The sequence below is a fragment of the Mustela putorius genome, unplaced genomic scaffold (assembly GCF_011764305.1).
Source record: "Mustela putorius furo isolate JIRA1106 unplaced genomic scaffold, ASM1176430v1.1 tig00003853_pilon_pilon_pilon, whole genome shotgun sequence".
Lineage (NCBI taxonomy): Eukaryota > Metazoa > Chordata > Mammalia > Carnivora > Mustelidae > Mustela > Mustela putorius.
In genome coordinates, this window is record NW_025422005.1 from 73,143,241 (window position 1) to 73,162,789 (window position 19,549).

The window sequence follows — 19,549 nt, forward strand, 5'->3', positions numbered from 1 at the left end:
ACTATAAGCATAATTTGTTTTATTATAGAAATATACTAAATATAGTTAATGAAAAGAAGAATCCCCATTAACGCCTTGGTCTATATCCTTACTGATACACACCCCCCCCACACACACACACACTCAGATATTATGTTTTAAAAATGAAAATTAGATCATACCAAACATATTGTTTTTTGACTTCCCTTTCCATTTAAAGGGTTCGTTTTTCTCTTACCATGGTCTGTGTCTTCTTCTGAGAGGCAAACTTTGCCTGCTTCTGATTGGGAGACATTAAGGTTTAAAATGGCAGAGTCTAGTGTCCCTAGTTCTGAAGATTATAAAAGAAGGGTCTATGATAGCTGTCAAGAGCCATTAGTGTAACAAGATATCACTCCAAAGTCAGGGAAAAAATCCTTTTGTCTATATGGAGTTTGATCCCTTTGTATATTTGGGGCTTCATCAAAGAGGAGGTTTGAGATAGTCTTGCTTGTTTTCCACATAAAACTCAGAAAATTGCTTGCTTTAAAATGCAACTCCAAAAAAAAAAAAAAAAAATGCAACTCCTCTCTTCTTTTCCATTTGTCATTTCTGAAACATTTTTTAAAAAGTGTTAAAACTAATGGAGTAACAAACTGCAATGTAGTAATAATATTTTAGATAGAGAAAAATGCATCCTACTAGAAAAATAAAGACACAGGCAATGACAGTGGAAAAGAAAAATAAATGTTGCTTCTGGTCTCAATCAATCTGATTTTATCTACTTTAAAAAGTTGAGCCGTTTTGAATTTGGTAATTGTTCTAATGGGGAGCCATAATAACATTATGTTATTCTAGCAGGTTCTGTAATGACAACAACTTTAAAGATTTTTTTAATGTCTTTTATTTTGGAAGTTTTTCACAGATTTCGAGTCTTGAAGCCTGGTGGCCAGACACCAGTGTTCTGTGACTTTGTGGAAACATGGACTCACCTCCTCCTCCTGGTACCCAACTCCCTCCAGCTTTAATTAATACTGTACAATAAAATTCCTACTCTCTAGCCAAACCACCACTGGCTGTAATCTTGTCTGCTCTCATAAGCCAAACAGAAACACATACTTGGGGTGCCTGGGTGGCTCAGTGGGTTAAAGCCTCTGCCTTCAACTCAGGTCGTGATCCCAGGGTCCTTGGATTGAGGCTTGTATTGGGCTCTCTGCCCAGCAGGGAGCCTCCTTCCTCCTCTCTCTCTGCTTGACTATCTGCCTACTTGTGATCTCTGTCTGTCAAATAAATAGATAAAATCTTCAAAAAAAAAAAAAAAGAAAAAGAAAAACACATACATTTTCTTGTTGTTCAAGCACCTGTATCTGCTGTTTGATTTCCAGAGGAATCTCATCTTACTCTGTGTGCCCCTTTCCTCCGTTCTGTTTATTTGCTTTTCATATTTTTTTCCCAAAGAAAACCACAGGTAATGAGCTATGCAAATCTAATATTGAAGATTCTAATGGCAGATGCCCCTGTTCATGACAATCCAAATATTCTTTCCAAATTGTGGCATATGTGGGATGAAGAATTCAAAAAGCTACTGTGGCATAGCAGAGGAGGACTTTACCTTTAACTAGAGCAATGGTTGAAAATGGGCAAATGTGGCATGTTGCATTGCTTTGACATGTCAAGGTTGAATTTTGATGCTGGTCTTCTTGAAGTGTGCAGAAGATGGCGTACCATGGACTGCTGTTTAAGTCACCTCTGTTTAAGGACTAAAGCACGCATACCTAATGTAAATAAATGCCTCTATTCAGGGGCCGCATCTTTACTTAACTGCTTTCTTTTTTAAGTGGTATTAGAACATCTTTGTACTAGTAAAAGTGAGACAAAAGTGTGCATTCAAACCGTCACCATCACCGTAACTACCGCTGAAGTCTGCAAACTCAAATTCCTCTGACAGTGGATCCTAACTTCCATCCACACATCTGCAGCATCCCCCAGATGGGAAGCAACAAGGCTTAGGTGCTCTATGTGTTACAGTGATGTTAGAATAGAATGTTGCATGTACTTCCCTGCTAGCATTTTCGATACTTTAGTACCATGGTTGGGGTTCATCCTTTCCTTCCTTCCCTCCTCTCCTCTTTACTCTTCCCTTTTCTCTTTTCTTCCCCTTCCTTCTTTCCCTCCCTCCTTCCTTCCTTCTTCTTTTGTATTACTAAATACAAATTTTATGTACTGTGATAAAGGAGTGGAAAGAAACTGTAGTTTTCTCCAGCTGGTGGAAATAAGATTGCTTTTGAAAACCTTTAACTCCAAATTCTCTGGCTTTCATGGGAATGGAATTTCAAGTCTAATGCAGCATTAATGGGGTTTTGCACCGAATTGCCTTTTGGGGTTTGATTTGCCTTTTAGAGAAGTTGGTGTTTGACTGCATGTTCAAACACGGCATGTATTCTTATGAGCAATGTGAGATTCAAATAAACACAACGAGTGCGTTCATTTTGATGACCTCCCCATCACACATTCAAATAAACACAAATGTTCTCAAATGTATAAAAGCAGCTGTGTTTATGTCAACGTGCAAAGCGCCAGATATATACATTCAGATTCACTCATCTATCTGGAACCATGTACCTCCGCTCATCGTTAAAAATTTAGTGGAAAATCATGCATGGGGCATGTGTAATGTGCAATTTTCAAGCATACACACATTTCTAAACAAATTTTCTTCAAGCATGTTACTGACATTTGTTCTAATTGAGGATGAAGCCTGGAGAAACTTTGAAGTTTTTGAAAACAAAACAAAGCAAAATGCAAGTTGCTACCAGAGGGCACTAGCGCCTCTAAAGTATTCTGGCAGCATGGGTAAGTCACCTTCCCTGATACTCAGAACCTTTTCGGCCTTTCTTTTCTTTTCCTTCTTGTTCTCCACACCCCCCCCCCATTCCTTTCCTTCCATTCCTTCCCTCCTTCCATAGGTGCAAAGTTCTTTTTTTCTTCCTTCCTCCTTCCCTCCTTTATTTCCTCATTCTTTCCTTCCTTGCAAAGCCATGCAAAAATGCTAACTCCAAAGTTAGATTTTGCCCCTTGTTTGCTTAAAATATCGTAATGGGAGACATGACAAATCTTTTCTTCAGAACCTCAGCTGGAACGGCTCAGGCATTAATGCCGGGTTAAGCTGCACTTTCTGCGTTAAGAACGAACTTTGGCTTTGTATGTCCTCCTAAAACAACACTTTCATCTCGTAGTTCTTCAAATATAAGAACAGTTTGCAGGTTTCCAGAAAATCCCAGCCCCGTTTTGCTGGCAGTCAGCAGTCCATAGAATATTAATAACACCCCTATGTGCCAAGGACTGAAGATTTTGAATGTGTTCTCTTATTTGGTTTTCAAGCACTCTCTGAGGGAGGGAGCGTCACTCTCGGCATCTTACCCAGGAGGGAGGGCAAGGAAGTAGCTTCTGCAAGGTTGCAGTAACAGTAGGTGGTAGGCCTTGTAGGTCCTAAGCCTCACTGTTCTCAAGAGAAGCTGTAAATCCAAATATTTACGAGTCATATCCCAATTTTTAAATATTAATAAAAAATTCAAAAAAATTTTTTTTAAAGATTTCATTTATTTATTTGACAGAGAGAAATCACAAGTAGATGGAGAGGCAGGCAGAGAGAGAGAGGGAGGAGGAAGCAGGCTCCCCGCTGAGCAGAGAGCCCATGCGGGACTCGATCCCAGGACCCCGAGATCATGACCCGAGCTGAAGGCAGCGGCTTAACCCACTGAGCCACCCAGGCGCCCCTAAAAAATTCAAATTTTTAAGCAACTCTGTGAGCTAAACAAAACACATCTGATAGCTGGGTGAAGCCCCCGGGAGGCCCACTGGCCTCTTCTGATGTACGGGGTGCTATCTCTGGTCCTTCAGTGTTAGAAAATCTACTGTGGAGCCGCCTGCGTGGCTCAGTGGTTACGCGTTTGCCTTCGGCTCCGGTCATGATCCTGGGGTCCTGGGATCGAGCCCCGCATCGGTCTCCTTGCTCAGCGGGACACCTGCTTCCCCTTCTGCCTGCTTCTGCTTGTGCGCTCTCTCTCTGACAGATAAATAAATAAAGTCTTAAAAAAGAAAATCTGTCATTAACCAATCAGGCGAGTAGAGAGAAAGTAGGATTCAGAGGCAGAAAACTCACCTTCACATCTGAATGCTATCAATTCCCAGCCCAATGACCTTGAATAAGTAAATTCCTGAACTTAGGGTTCCCTAACCTCCAACAGAGACTTCCTGCTCTAGGAGGGGTATTATGAGAGTCATGCAAACCTCATAGCTCTTGTGTAATATTTACATTGAAGCATATGGACAGGTGCAAGCATTACGCAATTAGAAACCACTGTTGTTGTTGTCATCTCCGCGTATCTGAATATGAACAGAAGGACAGGTCCTTATTGAATGTGAGGCATTGTGTCCCCACGGACATCACCCACAATGGCATTACCCCCATTTCATAGATGAAGACTCCGAGACTCAGAGAGGTTAAGGAAATTGCCCAAGGGTCCAAAACTAGTAGGAACTGTCTGACTCCAGAGCGCATGTTTTGTTTTTCTCCCCCCCCCCCATTGACAGCACACAATGTATTAAGCTTCTATGGGTCATTCCACTTTCAGTGGGAAGTGGTCTGTAGGACTTGTCAAAGTGACAGCTTAGGATCTTGCTAGAATAAAGCCGGTGGTCAGAAACTACTGCTGAGGGAAGGCAGGAGAGCACAATTCCAGGCACACAGGCTGGGGCTGATGCCACTGAGCCCCACAGTGGCCAGGGCTCCATGCCAGCATGGGAAAAACCACATGCCCTGGAAGAGAAAGCAGAACTCTGACCTGTCTGCCACTGGCTCTTGGGAGCAAGTGCCCCTGGGCCAGGTTCTACCCTGCTTCCCATTCTGCACCCCCTAAGTGGCGGAGGTCTGCACCACTGAAAGCCTGGGAGCAAGCAAGGCTCGTTGTGCGGTCTAGCTTCCTTGCCCACACATAAAAGCCACATTTCCACATACGGGGCCTTGGCAGTCTGTGAGTGATATCTGGACCCTTTCCTGCTTTGTCCCTTTGTGCTGTTTCTCGGTTGGTTCCGAAGTCAGGAGGGTGCTATCTCCTGGTCCCCCGAAGCCCCAGCACAAGGTTGAGAGGACGGAAGAGAGAAGGAGCTTAGTTCTCTTTGTTCTGGGTTATCTCTTGGGCGGTCCACCTTCAAGGCCACCTTTAAATGAGTGCGAGATCTCCCTTTGACCTGAGTAACCTTAGGACTGACATCCATTTCTTGAAGTCAAGGCAAGCCCAGGAGTCTGTGGCAACTTGGGGGAAAATCACTGGGTTCTTCATAAAAGTCATTTGGCTGGGCAATTGCCTTGAGGGTAGGAGTTTTACAATCTGGGGGCTTTTCTTCTGGGGTTCGATGACCTGTGGGAGGGGCAAGTCCTCTACTGCTAATTTCTGTTAAAGTTCCAGTTCTAATTCTCTTCTAGTCATTGAAGAGGAAAGAAATTTAACATGGCGGGTGTAACCAATATCCAGCCCCGTGGAATTATAGGACGGATGGTTTCCCCAGCAGATTCAACAGTGGTAACTATAACAATAATCAATACAAATTAGGGACATGCTTCTGTTTTAATGCACTTAGTAACCAGATCTCTTGTCCTCGAATAAGTCTAAAGGAGAACTGCAGCCTCCTAACCAGCTCCAGTGCTGTTGTGAAGGAGGGGTGTGTGTGTGTGTGTGTGTGTGTGTGTTCCCTTTTCTCTTAGGGATTCTATAGCTTCCTTCATTCTTCGCCTCTCTCATATTACAGAAAGAAGGTAATTTTTCCTGGCCATTTACTAAAGCTCATTAAAGACTGGAGAGAACAAACAATGCTACTCCTCAGAGACTACCATTCAAAGTCACTCCACAATTCTCTGTTCTAATACTTGAGACAAATTAATTATTCCTTAGTGAAAAGTGTATAATTCCTATTCTTCATTTTTGGGGGGTGGGGAATAATAATGGGAAGTTTATATCTGAGTGAAAAGCTGTCTATGCTGAAGGGAAATGAGAAAAATGTGCGTTCTGAGAGGAGTAAAAGCAATTATTCTAATAATAATTCTAAGAATATTAATGTCTTTTTAAAGTAGATTGCCTTCAAATAAACACAGAGGTTGAAGCAATGGGAGGCTGGTTTGTTTATTAATCATTCCAAATGTGCATTCTTCTAAATGAACAACTACACGATCAACTTTGCCGGCACATATTAAATTTAGTTAAACAGCAACTTGCAAATGTCTCAAAACTTTTGTAACCAGAGACTAATTTGTTTAACACGTTTAAATGTTATATTGATGTAAAGCCCTACATATTAAACTTCAAAGGGAAAGGCTCTTGAGAGCTCCTCATTTTAAAGACTACATGCTGGAAATGAGATAAAGACAAGTCTCATTCTCCTGTTTTGTTTTGTTTTTAAATACGAGGCAGCCTCCGGGCCCGGCCCTCATCCCCAGCCCTGTTCGGTCATCTGCAGAGCAGCAAGTATCTAACTGTGGGGACTGTAAGGCGATGGTTAAGAAAGGCCTAGTGTTTCCTTTCATCTCTATTAATTAATCCTGGCTCCGTTTGCCCAGAGTACGTTGCTGTTGACATCACCTTTTCCTTACACTTTAAAGAGTCCCGAGAGAGACCGACTGCAGAACAAAACTGGACAAAGAGTACATTTGGTAACCATTTTATTTCTCAATTACCAACCTAAACGTATGGAAAAGATTTGCGTGCTATCCGATTTACACAACAATTATGCTTCAAAAGTTTAGAAATAAATAACTTTTTTTCTTGGACTCATTAGTTCCTCTACCAATTGTAATTGGTGTCAACTAACGAGTTTGCTCCATGGCTTGCCCTTAATTACTGATAAAAGCTAAATTGCAACTCTAGCCAATCAGAAACGAGTTTATTCATGAGAGTATAGTATTCTTTTAAAAGCTTTATTTGTCCTAATAAGTGGTTCTGTGTTTGCCTGAAACCTTCCATAAGCTCCCTTAACATAAGCAAAGGACTCTTAATAACTATATAGAGTGAAGGAATATGATTACTGCCCCCATTCAAACAGATAAAACAAAGGAAACATTTTATAAATTTCAAATGTATACATCATGAATCTAGCCGACCCTGAAATCTCATCCATCTGGCGGGAAATAGATATTAGTAGCCATAAGACTGATAACGAGAATTTATTTCCTCCTTCAATGTCTATTTTTTCTTTCCCCTAAGTATCTCCAGCAAATGGGCGGTAAAAAAATAGGAGAAATAGTTCAATCCTGATGGAACAAACAAAGTTTGGCTCAGGCCAAAATCCTACATTAAAAATAATAGATATTCTGGAAACAAGAGGGTTAAGAGTTGGTGGATGGTGGAATCACGCCACCAGGGAGACCCTGCAATTGTAAAAACCTAGTTGTGGAAACATCACTCCAAAGACAGCTGTTTGTTGTTGCTGTTGTTGTTTTTAGAAAATAAAAGACACCTCTTTGGGATTATTGGAAATTCTGAAGATGGGTTCTTACTCTATGATATCCTATAACAATCAAGATGCTTTTGGTCACAATGATCAGAAAGCCCGGTTAAAGGTGGCTAGAGCAACAGCCACCTATCTATTTTTTATTTTACCACATATCTAGAAGTTAGAGATCAGAAGTCACCGGTTTGATGAACGCAGGCACCAACCATCATTGAAGCCATAGGTTCCTGCTACCTCTTCACTCCCATTGCCTCAGCGCATGTGCGACTCCCTTCGCGGTCCCTAGGCGGCTGAGGCAAGTTTAGGTATCTCACCCTCATAGGACGACATCAAAAGGCAAAAGAGATGCAGCTATTTCTTCCAGTACTTTTTTAAAGAGCAAGGAAAACTTTCCGGAAACCCCAGCTAACCTCCTCTCACATCTTATTGGCCAGAACTAGGCCCCATTCCCACTCCTAAGTCAATCACTGGCAAGGATCGCCTCAGGCTCAGACCAATCACAATTCATCTGCAGAAGCTGTGGAGGGTCTCAGATTCCGGTAAAGTGCTTGGCACCTGGATACCCGAACAGAACTGAACGTTTCAGGAGAGAGGAGAAAGCGGATGGTGGTGAATGATTTATTGGCAAGGTAAACAACAGCACCTGTCATGCACTTAAGGAGATTATTATTCCAAGGTAACCATTCCTAACGACCTCCAGTCTAAAGTGAAGGGTGAATGAAAGCATGAAGCCAGAAGACAAAGTTCAGTAAGGGGTGTGGTAAGTTGTGGCTTTTATGCTTGCTCTCCTGACAAATTATCCTGCAATACAGGGGAGCGTCACGTGGCATTGCAAGAGGGTGTAAACGGCTGGGTGATGTAGTGGGGGAGGGCGACCTGAGGACCAGGGTAGGCTTTGCCACTTGCTGGGTGAGATCTGTTGCATCCGAGACTTCTGTGCACCTCACTGATTTCACTGTGAAATGTAGGGGTGGGACCAGAGGGTCCCTGATATCTCTTCGCACTTTGGAATTTGATAGGTTTTCCCTTTACTCACTGCTATCAAGTAGTCTACTTTGTCTCTTTGCTCTCCAATGGAAACAAATGGCATGCCCAGATTCTCTCTCTATCTTTAGGTGTTTCTTATCTGTCAACTCTTTCTCCTCAGACTGGATTATAAGAGTCTCAAGGGCAAGACACCTCCGAATGCTTTGCAGTCTCTTGTGTTGATTGAGCTATTATTTACCTAGGAGCTACTCAATGCTATGCATCCTGTGAAATGCTTGGCTCATACATGGTGGCCACTTGGTCTTTCTTTCCTTATTGGTTTCCTCCAGTAGTTTTTTTGTGTCCTCAGATTTTCTTAAGAGAGGCATAGTAGCACTCCTAAGGTAGAGGTATTATATCTTTGGTTTATTATTATTATCATTATGAAGATGAAGCCAGGCTTAGTCCCACAGGATCTCAATTTCCAGGAATAAGGCACCACTCCCTGCTTTCCAACACCACCCTGTCATTTCATAAAGACAGTTGTTATATATGGCAGTCGAGTGAGAGGAAGTAAGAGAGGCTAATTTCCACAATCCACCCTGGTCTTAGAGACAAATGACAAAGGAATGATTAAGGAAATTTATAAAGGCAAGTGAGAGGGTTTTCACATGAAAATAAAGAAGCAGAAGCTAAGGGACTCAGAATTTTAAGGTTCCTGCAAAGAATTCTTTTGGGCACACTTTTTTTTTTTTTAAGTCTCTAACATCATTTTTCTTTCAAACTTGATCAGTAGTAAACTTTAGCTTTTATATGTGTGACCAAACTTTCTGCACTCTTCCAAGGTTAAAAAGCAGATGGCTCTGGTATTCTGGAGGGAAAAAAATCCATGCAGTTGATTCCTTTTTCACTTGGCAGGATCTTTATCTAGTTTTAGGAGTCTCTGGCATATTGAACTTTCTGAAGATGGGGGTGATTATTTTGTAATTAAAAGTATGCCTGACAATCCGTTTCAGCATGGATCAGCAGCAACAGCAAACAGCACCAGATCACTTTACTCCCTGTGGCAAATGTAGTACCAGGTCTAAGTGTGATGAGGTTTGGAATTTTTCTGTAAAAATTAAAAGTATTATGGCAGACACTATTGCCCAACCAATAGCCATTTCCCTGCGCCCACTTCTCTCTCTCTTTCTTGCTTTCTTTGAGAGAGATAGACAGAGGGAGAGGGAGAGCGAGAATCTTAAGCAGTCTCCTTACCCATTGTGGAGCCTGAGGCAAGACTTAATCTCACAACCCTGATCCCAAATCAAAAGTTGGACGCTTAACAGACTGGGTCACCTAGGCGTCCCACCCCCACTTTTTCTACTTATCAATTCCTGATGTTTTGAAAGACAGAGATCCATTGATTCTAGAGAAGGGATTTCCCAAAGCCCAGGGATTTCATCATTATTGGTTTAGGGCTGAGCATATGATCTCATTTTAGTGAATGAGACATAAGGGGAAATGAAGTTCACTGGGCACTTCTCTTTCTAATCAAACCGTCTTGCGAAATCAATGATCTTTTTTCAGTCATCATCTTAAGTCTTTCAGCAGCATTTAAAGATTTGATGAGTTTTCTCTTTTAGAACATTTTCTTCACATGGTGTCTGGTTTTCCTACTACTTTATTGCCTTCTTCTTTATAGATCCCAGACTGGCTCTTCCTCTTCCTCATGATCTCTAAAATTGGGGCTCAATCATGGGCTTTCTATTGAAACTTACTCTATATGGTTTTATTCATGGTCTTAATACTTCCATGTATTAAGAACTTATGCATTAATTTCTGCAGCTCAGACCTCTTCCATGAGCTTAAGACTTACATATCTAATTATATCTAACTGATTTCTCAACTTTACCCCATGAATGTTAAATGGGGATCTCAACTTCACTGTGTTTTGGTCCAAAAGAGAATTTTGATTTATACCCCATAATCCTGCTTCTTTTCTAGTCTTCTCCACTTCAGGAAAGGACAAGTACCATTCTAGATCATGCCAAAAAAAATGGAGATCATCCTTGATTGGGTTTTCTCTCTCAGCCCATGACACTATCTTTCAGTTGGTGTATATGTTCTTCTCACTACCTCCAAAGTATATCTGGAACCTTCCACTTCAAACCACTCATATAGCTCACCACTTTACATCTTTTACTGCAATAATTTCTTTGTTATTCTTTCTCTTCCACTTTTGCTTCTTGTGTCAGTTAGAGTTGATTCCAATTCTATGTTTAAAAAGTTAACACTGTTCTAAAGAAGATGAGTTCAGTTCTCTCTCACATAGTTTGGAAGTAACTATTCCAGAAGCATTGTTTTGACAGCTTATAGTGTCACTGGGGACCCACCTTTTACCAGAGTCTCTATCTTCCTACTCCATAATCTCAGTATGAGACTTCAACCCAGTATACCATTTTCATTCCTCAGAGTCATTTCAGCATGAAACTAACCATTTGGTCCACAACAAAGGTCCAAGGAAGGAGGAAATCTGAAGGGTAAAAAATGGGTCCTTCTGGGGAGTCCTACTTACGCTTCCCCTTACCTGTAATGTATTGGCCACAGCTCAGTCCAAACATGCTTCGTGGAACTGCAAAGCAAGTTTGGGAAATGCGGTCTTTTATTCCAAGTGGCAATGCACACAGCTTAAATTGGGATTCTATTTCTAAGAGGAAGGAAGGAATGGATACTGGGGTAAGCTTGTAGCAATTTTTGCCACACATCCCTTATATTAATTCTTCCCAAAGGGCCAGTTAATTAAAAAAAAAATCTGATTAGGACATCATAGTTTAACACTCTCCAATAGCTTCCCATTGTGTTCACATTAAAATCTAATGGCTCTGTCTCTCTATCTAGCATCATGTTTCCATATTCTGTCCCAATTACTCCATTCAGCAATACCAGCTTACATCCAGCATGCCAAGCTTATTCCCACTACATAGCCTTTGGATTTGGTGTTTCTGCTGCCTGAAATGTGTGTGTGTGTGTGTGTGTGTGTGTGTGCACGCGCGTGCGTGCGTGTGTGTGTGTGTGTGTGTGTTTTCAAATCTTGGTATGACTCAGCACCATACCTCATTCAGGTATAGTCTTGTCCTGTTTCCTGATGTCATTCTCTCAAGTGATGGTTGCAGAACTATCATCAGACTTCTACAGAGCCTAGAAAATCTTGCTTTTGGGGTTTCCAGCAAAATCACATCAAAAACATCCCATGATAAATACAATTGGGGTGTACGCACATGAGAATTGAATTATTTTGCAAGTTCCAAGTTAATCAGTTACCTCTGTAGACATTTACTTGGACATTTATTAAGTTTAATTTTTGCAGTTTAGCTTTTGTACTTTGGAGCCTCTAAACTTTCTACTCCAGGTTTCTAACATTTTTTTGTTGTTGTTGCTAAAGATTTTATTTATTGATTTGACAGAGAGAGGGATAGCGAGAGCAGGAACACAAGTAGGGATAGAGGGAGAGGGAGAAGCAGGCCTTGCACGGAGCAGGGAGGCCAATGCCTGGCTCAATCCCAGGACCCTGGGATCCTTACTTAAACTAAAGGCAGATGCTTAATGACTGAGCCACCCAGGCGCCCCTGTAACACAGGGGCCCCTGTCTTTCTTATATAAGCTTATATTGAGCACTGTGATAAAGAACTTGCTGGGTAAAACTTTCTTGGACCACTATGAATTTTATCCCAGCCAACATACTGAAATGGTTCTGACCACAGAAACTTCCTCATTTTTAAGAGATCTTAATGAAGAGCTTTTTCATAGAAATTACACAACTGCTGTTACAACTACTATGAGAGTCCAGTCATCTAATCATGGTTTAGAATAGGGGTTTTCAAGGTCAGCAGCACTGACATTTTGGGAAGAATAATTCTTTGGTCTAGGGGACTTTCCTGTGCCTTGTATGATGTTTTGTAGCATCCCTGGCTTCCACCCACTTAAAACCAGTGGGGATTTTCTGTCCCCACCCCCCCACCCCACTCTCCAACATTCTCTTGAAGACATTGCCAAATGTTCACTGGGGAACAAAATCGTTGACAGTGGAAGAAGTACCATGGGTTTAGAAACTTAAATTGCACAAATCTGTTACACAAAACCCATATACTGATTTGTTAGTAGATAGGAGTGAACAGTGGAAGGTTTCTTCAACATGCAAAGCTTTGCAGATTTCCAAGTTTTGGACCACAGCTTTGACACTTATCTTGAACGATCACTAAACTATTACAATTTGAGTTTTTTCAATTTTATTGTATTTTTATTATTGTTAAATATTTTATTTATTTACTTGACGGAAAGAGAGAGAGTGCACACAAGCAGGGGGAGGGGCAAGGCAGAGGGAGAAGCAGGCTCCCTGCTGAGCAGGAAGCCCCATGTGGGGCTTGATCCCAGGGTCCTGGTTCATGACCTGAGCCCAAGGCAGACACTTAATGGACTGAGCCACTCAGGTATCCTGAGTTTCCTCAATTTTAAAATGGAGGCATGAGACCTATTTTATCAGGCTGTTAATAAGATTAAATGATTTGCTGGATGTGAAGAGCCTAGTCTGGTACCCGGCACACACCGGAAGGGTTCAGTATTTGTTATTTTTCCTGAGTTAAAATGGAAAGAGCCAAGTAAAAGACAATATTGAGGCTATCTCTGACATAAGCTCAGCATGTGGGAAGGGGAATCCTATGTGGGTGGAAAATGATGTATGTGTGTGGGGGGGGTACCCTGCCCAACTCCTCAGGAGCAGAAGCGAACTTACAGCTGTCATGACACATGAAAACCCCAAAAGACTTGTCAAAGTCACGTGGACCGATCAACAGAAATTTTGAAATAGAAACTATGGTTCTGTCTGCCACGGGTACTCAAAATATACCTAAAATCTGATCCCTTCTCACCTTTTGTCTGATGGCACAGTGCTTGGAGTGCCAGCCTCCCTCTCTTGATTACTACAAAAACCTCCTGTCTGGTGACTCACCCCTTGGGCCTGCCTGCTCTGTAGTTTGTTCTCAACACCAAAGCCAGAGGTAGCTTTCTAAAATGTCAATCAGATTTCATCTCTCTTCTGCCAGAACCTTCACACGGCATCCCTTCTCAATCCAGGGGAAAAGGCCAAGTCCCTCACCTGCCTGCATCTGAACTCAGATCTTATCTCCTCCTACAGGCAGGCCGCCCAGCCTCCCTCCAGCTTCTCAACTGTATACAGCATGTCTCCTCAGGACATTTGCACTGCAGATGCCTCTACTTGGAACTGTCTTTCCCTTAGATGCCTGGCTCCTTTACTCCCTCTGGGTCTCGACACAAACGTTATCACTGAGACCTTCCCCATTTCACTAACATAAAAGTGTAATCCATCCCCAGACCCATTCCACCCATTCCAGCCAGGCCCCACTGCTCCCTATCCTTCCTATCCTGCTTCCTTTTTTTTTTAGAGTAGGTACCACCATTTAACATGATAATTTATTATGTTAAATTATCATGATATCATGTTATCATGATAACATGATATCATGTTAGATTAACATGATAATTTATAAACACCCTGAGCATAGCGAGGCTATTCCAGCTTTCTGCTCCAGGTTCTGCTAGATGTGGAGATGGGAGATTGGACAAAAAGGAGCAAATGTCATGGTAGATGGAAAGAAGTGGCAACAAAATATCTTCCATGGCTTTTTCCTCACAGCCTTGTCACTAGTTTTCTATTGTTGCAAAACCAATGGCTATAAATGGCTTTAAACAATACCCATTTTTTATCTCAGAGTGTCTGTGGGCTGGAAGCTTGGGTATGGCATAGCTGGGTTCTCTGTTCAGGGTCTCGCCAGGCTGAAAATGAGGTGACGGCCACGCCATCTTCTCTGAGGCTCAAGGTCCTCTTCTGAGCTCCCTGGTTGTTCGCAGGACACCTGTCTTCTCAGCTCTAGGTCTCCATCTCCTCGCTACCTCTTCATCAGGGACTGCTCTCAGCATCTAGAGGCTTCTCTCCCATTCTTCCCATGTTCCCTCCACAACATCTCTCACATACAGCATTTTGCTCCTTTCAGGCCAATGGGAGATAAACTTCTGCAGCTTTGAATCTGTCTGACTTTTTCCATCTCTCACTTCCAGACCTCCTCTTAAAAGGACTCAACTGATTAAGTCAGGACCACCCATGCTCAAGGAGAAGGAATTATACAGGGTGTGTACACCAGGAGGTGGAAATCTTAGGGATCATTGTGCAATTTCAACTACCACAGCATTCCTGTGAGGATTCCACTTGGAGAAGTCTATTAGTTGGCTCAAGATTATCATGTGCATTCAAAGAAGGAAAATCTGGGAAAGTTGACCCCAGTGGCTAAAATCCATAAAAAGTTAAAACACGTAACTTTTATTCCATAGGATATTCCTGGGGCTTGCTGGAGAGTGATATATTTGGGATTGTCCACATGGGGGGCTTATTAATGTTTCTAGAATGATTGATCATAGTGTTAGGTAGACACTTGAATTTTTTTGGATAAAGGACACATTTATTTGTGCCTTGGGGTTTTTGTTTCTTTAAATGGCACAATGTTTAGAAGGTGCCTTCCGACTGGAAGAAACACAACAAATCTGTTCCTCCAGTTAGAAAGGATGCACTCTCCAGTCATGGCGATACCAGCCAATGTCATTCTGCCAGCCCACATCTGTCAGGAAAAGGGATCATCTCCATCAGCCATTTGGCAAAATGGAAACAAAGTAATTATAAGACAACGGTGTCACAGGATCCATGACACCTGCTTTAAAAATAAATCTCCTGGCTTTGTCTTCCCCTTTATTTTCAATAAATGCTCCGGTATTATTGCCACTGCATTAATCTAGCAGCAGGAAACCATTATCCTATGACAACAGTGTCTTCCATTAACATTATCTTTTAATTTTAAGATTGTTTAGATGACTGCTAGAAGCTACTAAATTAAGATAAAATGAAGAAAGAATTATTTTCTTTAAGCCAAGTATTCAGTCAAATTACCCGTCCCCAATCTTGATAGCACTGGCAAGAGAGACACCATTATTTTTGTGTCAGATTACTAAATACAATTTGGGTATAAGTTAAAATTTCTAGAAATCTAGACGTGCTTTAAATGTCATCTAGGAAATAACCATTAAACTTTGAATTATTATGTATATTGTTTGCTGTATTGTACAGTGTATATCGAGGACCTGAAAATCCTGGTTATTTTTCCAGGAGACAATTGTTGTGGTAAATAAAACAATAATGAAATCACAATGATGAAAACTCAGTAAAGAAATAAAGGAACCATTTGTCTAGTAGAGTTTATTCTGAGAAATAATTGAATTTGGAGAATGCAACAAAAATGAGAGAGGAGGAAAATAAACCTAAATTAAAAGAAAGCTGTGATTGTTAATGATTATTACTTAATGTTCTGACAAATGGACTTTAAAGCAACCCCTGTATTCTATTAAATGGTATCTGTAGGTATTATATCAAATATATTACAAATTTTTTTTTCAAAGAACAAGTAACTTGCCTAGACTCTGTTAATTTTTAAAATTCTCCTTTATTCATTCTATCAGCTATATCCTCACACTTAAAGACATTCTTTAAAATCTCACAGTCTCCGTTTTATTCCATCCTCCTCTGTGCCTTTCTTTCCAAAAGGCAAAGGCTGGGTACAACTACAAATGAGGAAAAGATCCAAATAATTATTAGAATAGTAATATTATGCATTCACCAGTCTAAATCTGTGATTCCCCACTCCCATGGGTAAACCACGCATAAGAAAATTAATAGAAACTGAGTTACTGTCTTAATAGAAATTGTACTGGAAAAAAAGAGAAACGCTTAAATTGTGAATTCCCTGTATTGTTAATGTAGTTCAAGTAGGCCATCAATATGTGTCCTATTTACTGATAGGTGCAAAATAGGTGGTGGGAGATCAATCAAAACCCCCTTCCATAAATTACCACGACTTCTAGAAATTATCAAAACTTCACTGGAGTGTCATACGTAGTCTTCCCAGCAATGAGTTATAGTCAATAATTCATTCCCTGACTGAGCTGATAACAGGCAGATATTCTAATAATGTACCAGGATTTACTACTGGACACAGCAGTAAGTAGGAATTTCAATGCAGTGTTAAATGTTATCTCAGTGGAGAAAAGCAATAAAAACAGGACAGAGAGAGGCATCTGGGTACAGTGCTTGGATGTTTTAACCCTCTAATTAGAACAAACATGTAGAAAGGTAGTGTTGTTTAAGTTTTCATTCTTTCTTTGAAGCAAATTGTTTCCAGAGTATTGTTCTGTAATGACTTCTCTTGCCCTTATTGTCAGAGAGTACAACAGATGGCTCTGAAAAAATGCTGGAAAGAAAGTCAATTTTATTCTTGAGTTGTTTTTCCAAATTTTAAAATGACTTCGTTTGAATAGTTCCCTTTTAAAGGAAACTTTCCTCTAAAAATTAGCATCTTAGACTAAAGGTCTTCAATATATTTTCAGTGATTTCTTATCAGACAGAGAAATCGACAAATTTGCTTTCTCTGTCAGAATGTTTTGAATCCAGAAAAGAAGTGGTGATTCATCAAAAACAATTTTATTATGAAATTTGATTTATGTTGAGAAATATAAATGATGACGTTATAATGTGTACCTCTGCGTGGAGGGAACACATTTTAGTCAATTGAGTTATCCAATTTTATTATTTTAAAAAAATCCATATTGGTTGTTCTTTTTATGCTAAAAAATTTATGGCACTGTGTAGAGTAGAAATATGTGTTTTTCAAGTCTATGGACAGCTATGGATTCAACTCGCCTAATTCCACCAGGGTCATTCATTACAATTAGATGAATAAACACTATCATGTTTTCATCAACATTTTGTGAGCAGAGACCACTTTATACTTTAAAATATTATATTTTATAACAAATCTACATAGAGAAAAAAGCTTAATGATATCACTACTATAATTAAAAGTGATACTAACCAAAGAAGCTGTGGTTTGGGGCACTTGAAACTTCTGAATTATTAGCCTTTCTTTTACCAAGAACAATTAGTGGGAATGTAAGGGGGAATGAATTGTGTTTTAATGCCTTAGTTTCTCTATCAATAAATGTTCATTTCCATCGTCTTGGAGAGGAACGGTAATTAATGATGAATGAAATTGCTATTTTCTACTGGATTTATAATTTTAATACATATTCTTACTAACAACCACCTCCACACATATACAAATGGCCCAGTCATCCACATACTTTCTTTCATAACTATTACAAAATTAAATTTACCCATGGTAAGATTTAATTCGACTTTAATAAGCATAGCCTGTCAACTCTCTAGACCACTCACAAGACCCTAAAGAACATAATATACTTACATATACAGTCCGATAATTTATCAGCAATGCTATATGCAGAATATCACTTGGGTTTGAATATTGTTGACAGAATTTGGTCCTAAGAGTGGGTAGTGTGAGTGAGCCAAATAATTTTTCTGTGATATCATCACTATCATCACTATGGAATCATCATTTCCCTTATTCATATGTCAAGATTCGTTGTAGTTCTGGGGCAGGTTTGGGGGATTTTTAAGGTCCTGTTCCTACCCTAATAAACATATATTAAGAAAGTGGGTAATTTCTTGCCACTCTAATAAATGTGGCCTTGCTGTATCAGGCAAAATTATGTATCACAGATGTTATTTTCTTCTTTCCCATCATCTTCTTTCACCTTTCCCATCATCTCCAGGAGTTTCAAATGTCCTAATCAAGTAGAATAATTAAAAGCAAAAATCTACATCTTAAATTATATTTCTAATCACAGCAGTATCAATGCTGTTTCATTTTCCCCGTGATCTTTTAATTATTTTATTGTGATCAAATCAACTTCTTCACTATGCTTTGACATTACCCTACCAAAAAAGAGGTTAGGATAGAACTTTCAAAGTACTGATTAACATAATTTGGTGGGACATTTACCAAATGTAGACACTGGGATTGCTTTTTAAAGAAAGAAAGGAAGGAAGGAAGAAAGAATGAAAGATATGTTCTAAAGACAGCAACTACCTATTCATTTATCACATGAAACTTCTAATGAGATATTTATAAGAAATTTTGAGAACTATGAATAAAAAGCAGTCAGTACATTTGAAGTATTATTATCAGTATTTAGAGCCAAGTTATGGTTCTTTCAGATGCAGTCATTCAGGTAAGTTGAATTCTCCATAAACCTTTGTGCTTAAGGTGACGGTGGTCACTCTGCCTCTACTTACCATGCGGTGCCCCCAAGTCAACATCACCACATAAAACCCTGGCAGGGACCTAACTGCCATTCCTCCCCACTTGGATTTTGCTGTTACATCTATAAGTAACTACCGTTCTCTCTTCTTCTTTCCACACTTTTTACACTTTGGAATTGTCCTAGACTCCAGCTTTTCAGATTTACCTTGGCCAAACCTTTTGATTTCTGGGGATCTCTGGGATAGGGGGAATAAAGATAGGCAGATTAAAAAAAAAATTCTGGGGTGCCTGGGTGGCTCAGTGGGTTAAGCCGCTGCCTTAGACTCAGGTTATGATCTCAGGGTCCTGGGATCGAGTCCCACATCGGGCTCTCTGCTCAGCGGGGAGCCTGCTTCCTCCTCTCTCTCTCTGCCTGCCTCTCTACCTACTTGTGATCTCTCTGTCAAATAAATAAATAAAATCTTAAAAAAAAAATTCTCCCTAAAAAAGGCTGCCTTCAAACACAGTATTGCAGGGTCCTGGGATCAAGCCCTGCATCAGGCTCTCTGCTCAGCAGGGAGCCTGCTTCCTCCTCTCTCTGCCTGCCTCTCTGCCTACTTGTGATCTCTGTCTGTCCAATAAATAAATAAAATCTTAAAAAAAAAAGTTAAAAATAATAAAAAAAATAAAATAAGGTTAAAAGGTTAAAATAAAGGTTAAAACCTTTAAAAGGTTTAAAAAGTTAAAATCTTTTCTTGAGAAGCATCGGAGGTGGGGGGCACTTTGTTAGGGAGGTTATCAAATAATCTGACTCTTCTCCAGGCATGGAAGGCTGAACATGGGTCTGTGTGGAACTTCTGGCTGTCCACGGGAGATTCTTAGAGGATTGTCACTTGGAGAGTGGAAAGATGATTATGATTGCA